Source organism: Nanorana parkeri, unplaced genomic scaffold (assembly GCF_000935625.1).
Source record: "Nanorana parkeri isolate BGI_ZX_2015 unplaced genomic scaffold, ASM93562v1 scaffold61, whole genome shotgun sequence".
Classification (NCBI taxonomy): Eukaryota; Metazoa; Chordata; class Amphibia; order Anura; family Dicroglossidae; genus Nanorana; species Nanorana parkeri.
Genome location: NW_017306329.1, coordinates 2003643 through 2008297, shown reverse-complemented (window position 1 = coordinate 2008297; position 4655 = coordinate 2003643). Strand labels below are relative to the sequence as shown.

At 46.1% G+C, this 4655-nt stretch overlaps 1 protein-coding gene across 1 annotated transcript in view; it reads left to right on the top strand.

Moving 5' to 3' along the window:
* WDR7 (WD repeat domain 7) overlaps window positions 1-4655 on the top strand; it is a 348971-nt gene that overhangs the window by 433 nt on the left and 343883 nt on the right. The gene's annotated exons all lie outside the window — the stretch shown is intronic.

Genomic DNA, 4655 nt, shown 5'->3' with positions numbered 1-4655 from the left:
CGGACAGCGGCCAGTTAACCCCGCCCACATCTTTGGTGGTCGGTAACACCTTAACCTGCTAGAATGAATGTAAGCTTTGCCTGCTGCGCCTTGCTCTTTCTCTCCATCCTTTGGTCTGCTGCTGTGTGAGGAAGGAAAGGGCTGGATGTTTGTTCACAGACAAATCTCCTCTAAGACGTACACAATACAGGCAGATGAAACATGTACAGAGATAGGAGAGAACTATTTCCTATTCCGTTCACTGAAGGACGCAGTGGCAGTAACCCATTGGGTTATAGCGCCACCTTCAAGAGCAGGTCACTAGACACAACAACAACAGCACAGCCTAGTGGAGGCCTCTGCTGGTGGCCAGACCTCTCAGATGCTAGATAGTTCAGTTTTTAGCTTAGTGTCAAAGAGTAAGAACCTACCGTAGGCTCCCTGTTGGGAATTTTAGTTCCTTTTTCTGCAGGGAATTCATAATGTTTTATGTTTTTGGTTTGTCTTTCAGACCTTCAGTAAACAGCTGAGCTGGGTGACACGCTATCCTGTTTGATTTGATCTGCAAAGCACCCTTTTCTCATAGTTTAGTTCTTCTTTACACACAGCTGCAGCATTTCCTGGAGAGCATGAACAGTTCATCGATAGACTATGGCTAGAAAAGTGTTTCGGGTTAGTGTGCATCAGGGCAATCAAGACCCCTAACTATTAACAAAAATGAAGAGGAGAGGTGAGGGGGGAATCCCTGCGGGGACTGACAGTCACCGCTCTCTGCAGGGAGACAATCGAGTAGTGAGCAGATCGGCGGCATGTTTCTGCTCACTTCCCGATCTATAGAGCCGACCTGTGATGGCTTCTTTGTCACAGGTCAGCTCTAACTACGAGGGTGAGTGGAAATCACTCACCTCATAGTTCTTCTTAAAATCTTAAAAATACATTCAAGTACTTTAAAGGAGAACTATGGGGTCATGGCTTTTCCCCATAGTTCTTCTAAGGGTAACAGGAAGAAACAAATTAGCATCCTCCCGTCACCCAAAGCTCAGTATACCGCGAGCTAGTATATGGAGACGCCGCAGCCGGGACGGATCCCGACATTACTGTTGAGATCCACCCAGCTGCGTGAGTGACAGCTGGCTCTGCCTATCTCTAGAGGCAGAGCCAGCTGTGCCCGCCCCCTCCCCTGTCTGTTCCGCCAGTCAGCGTTGGAGGATCGGACAGGGGAGGGGGGGGGAATCCCTGCAGGGAGCCGTCGGTGACAGTTACGGCTCTCTGCAGGGACATGATCAAGAAGTGAACGAGCGACGGTATGTGTTCGCTCACTTCCCGATCTATTGAGCCGACCTGTGACAGTTTCATTGTCACAGGTTGGCTAGAACTATGAGGATGAGTGATTTTCACTCACCTCATAATTCTCGATTAACTATTAACAAAAATGTATCTTATTTGTGTATCACTCGGCTGCAGATCCTCAAATCATCTCTGAATTGGTGCTGACACTGTCCTTCCTTTTTTGAGGGGGGCTACTTCTGTTCCCCATGGTCTCTGTGTGTGTTGTATAGTAGTCAGCGCTCCAAGCTCGCTCCCGGGATGGACTACAATCTCATGTTTTAGTTTATTGATTTGTATTGAGATTGTAGTCCATCACAGGAGTGATCTTGGAGCGGTGACTACTTTACAACACACCTAGGGACCATGGGGAACAAAAGTAGCCCCCCTCCAGAAGAAAGGACAGTGCCAGCACCAATTCAGAGATGATTGGAGGATCTACAGCCGAGTGATACACAAATAAGATACAGTTTTAGTAATAGTTGGGCTACTTGTATGTATTGTTAACATTTAACTCCTGAGTTTAGTGTCACTTTAAATTAGCCAGTACTTGGGGGTCACATTTGGGGTCATTTTTAAAAGTCCCTATACTCACTAGCACCATGTGGGTCACTAGTGGCACGTGAATGGCACCTACCCGTTAGTATAATTCTTCTGCATAGCAGGTAAAGCCGAAGTCTTTGTGTTTTATTATGTTGTCTGTTCAGTCCAGCCGGTTGCCATTCATCACCTCGCGTCATGTTTGTTTTTGTTGAAATATTATGTGCAGTTGAGTTGAGTGTTTTTGATTTGTGATAACAGCCGTGTCCTCCCCTGCTGTGTTTGCTTACAGTTTGCTACAGAGTAAGGGCCGGTTTTCACCACTAAGGCCCCGTTCACATTGAGCGATTTATCTCGCGGTAATTCCCACGCTATCGCGGCTATTTACCGCGCGATATCGCTCTCCAATGCTTTGCAATGGGGCAAAGGGTCCTGCTATCGCAGGTCGTGTGTCGCTACAGCAGGACCCCTTTTGGAGCGGATTTTGCCGCGATTCAATGCTTTTTGATGCAAGCATTTGCGCGATATCGCGTGACAAACGCGCGATTTGCGAATCGCCAATTGTGAATGGGGCCTAACACTGCATCCCGCGCAGTTGTCTGTCGGAACACACTGGAACTCCCAGAAAGCAGTGACCCGGCCAGTGTGCGTTCCCATGTGTTCTGGTAGCTAACGGCGCTGCAATGCAGTGATTGTGGTGTGAACCGGCCCTTACTCTGTAGCAAACTGTAAGCAAACGCACCAGGGGAGGACACGGCTGTTGTCACAAACCAATAACATTCAAGCTAGGTTCACACCTAGGCAATTCAGATGCCGAGCTGTTTTTGCGCGGTTGTTGCGCAACTGTTCAGTGTAAACCCCACAGTTTTTTAATGCATAGAGATGTCTATGGGACCAAAGCCGCCCGAAAATAGCTCCTGCACTTTTTCACGCGACAAACAGCAAAGGTGTGAGCAGCCTCCAGTGACTCCAATGCAATCTGTGTTTTGCGCAAGTCAAACCGTGCGATAAATCGCCTAGCCGTGCACCAGATTTAGGGCTTGTTGCAGACCAGATCTGCATGAGTTTCTGCACATCCAGTGCAGTGTTTTTTGTTTTTTTGCTGTGTTCCGGGGCGTTTTTTTTTTTTTTTTATAGCCTAAAATTGGCTTTTGCATGTGTTTTGGTGCATTCCAGAGCAGAAAAAATAGGGCATGCTGCAGTTTTTCCACATGCTCTGGAACTGAACGTTCTGGTGTGATCTAGAGCCCATAATACCATTGGAATACATTGGATGCAGTTTTGATGTGTTCTGCAACTGCTCCGCACTTGGCGTGAACAAGCCCTCAACTCAACACCAAAACTGGAAAGCACTGGAAGTGGTGTAAGCCGGCCCTACGCTGTTAAAATGTTGTCCTGCTAACTAAAGCCGGCCATACACCTATAGATGTTCTATGGTCAGATGGAAAATGTACAACAGATTCCTCCATCTACGCTAAACTGTGTGGACGGAGGAATCTCCCACTGGGCCAAGCTTCAGTATCTTGCTAGTCGGCTCCGCTGGTTGTAAAAAAACACCTGAACAATGCCTGCACCCAATCAGAATGTTCAGGTATTTTGAGAGCCAGCGGGGCCGACTAGCAAGATACTGAAGCTTGGCCCAGTGGGAGATTCCTCCGTCCACACAGTTTAGCGTAGATGGAGGAATCTGTTGTACATTTTCCATCTGACCATAGAAAATCTGCAGATAATCTATAAGTGTATGACCAGCTTTTGACAAAATTCTAGCTGTGGGTGGCCCTGTTGGCACCACTCCTCCTTTCGATCGGTCAATTGAAAACAAATTGACTTTTGTCGAAGGACCCATAATGAAAATGATCAGCCAAACAGTGACTGCAGCCAATTAGCTGTGGTGCTCTTTGCGTGTTCAGATACAATAGCCAGTAGGGGACATTCCCACTCCATCCACACTGCTTAGCTGAATGTGAAAAAAAACTACAGGTGTATGACCAGGTTACATTGAACTGAAATCTAAACGTTCTAATTTTGGATAGAGTATGTGAGGGTTGCAACACGCCTTTAGCAGGCATAGATATGGTGAAACTTCAAATCCCATCATGCATCTGTCGCTGGCAGTCATGGCTATGGCTGTTAGTCTTGCAATGCCTCATGGGACTTGTAGTTTTGCTGGAGGGCTGGATTTTGCCCATAGCTGACCTTTAGAAATGGTTTCCTGTTTGTTGCCCATAAGTTAAGTCGGCGCTGTCTGTTTAGAGGACTATATTCCTATCATTTATGCCCCTGCAGGCCTTCTGCTATAAAACCATGCCCATAAAAAATGCCACCCCACCTCACCCTGCCCCAAAATCTTATTTCTTTAAGTTTTCGTGTTTTCTTTATTTGGTGATATTTTTATTACTTTCACTCGCTCTTTATTATAATGCGATATTCTGCTTTTAATTGGACTCATTAGACAAGATCTTCTTTGCAATTCTTGTTGCTTCCTTTTTAAAATAAGTGCAAGTGGCCCTTAGGGACCGGCGCCTCCGAGCGAGAATGTATTTCAGGGCAAATCCGTCTGCTGATTAGAGGTGGAAGTGGTTTAATATCATAACATCACCCAGATGACTGTTTGACTCTTTTTTAATATATCGATCAATACGATGAAATGTTATCTGCAGCAGGCAGTGTCTCCGTTCATCCTCATAGATGGAGAGTCCTGTATCATCCTAACAGCCGATGAACAAGGAAATCGCTGGTGTCAATTTAACTTTTTAATCCTATCTCTCCTTCTTCTTCTTTTTTTTTTTTAAGCTTTCCTGGGTTTATTA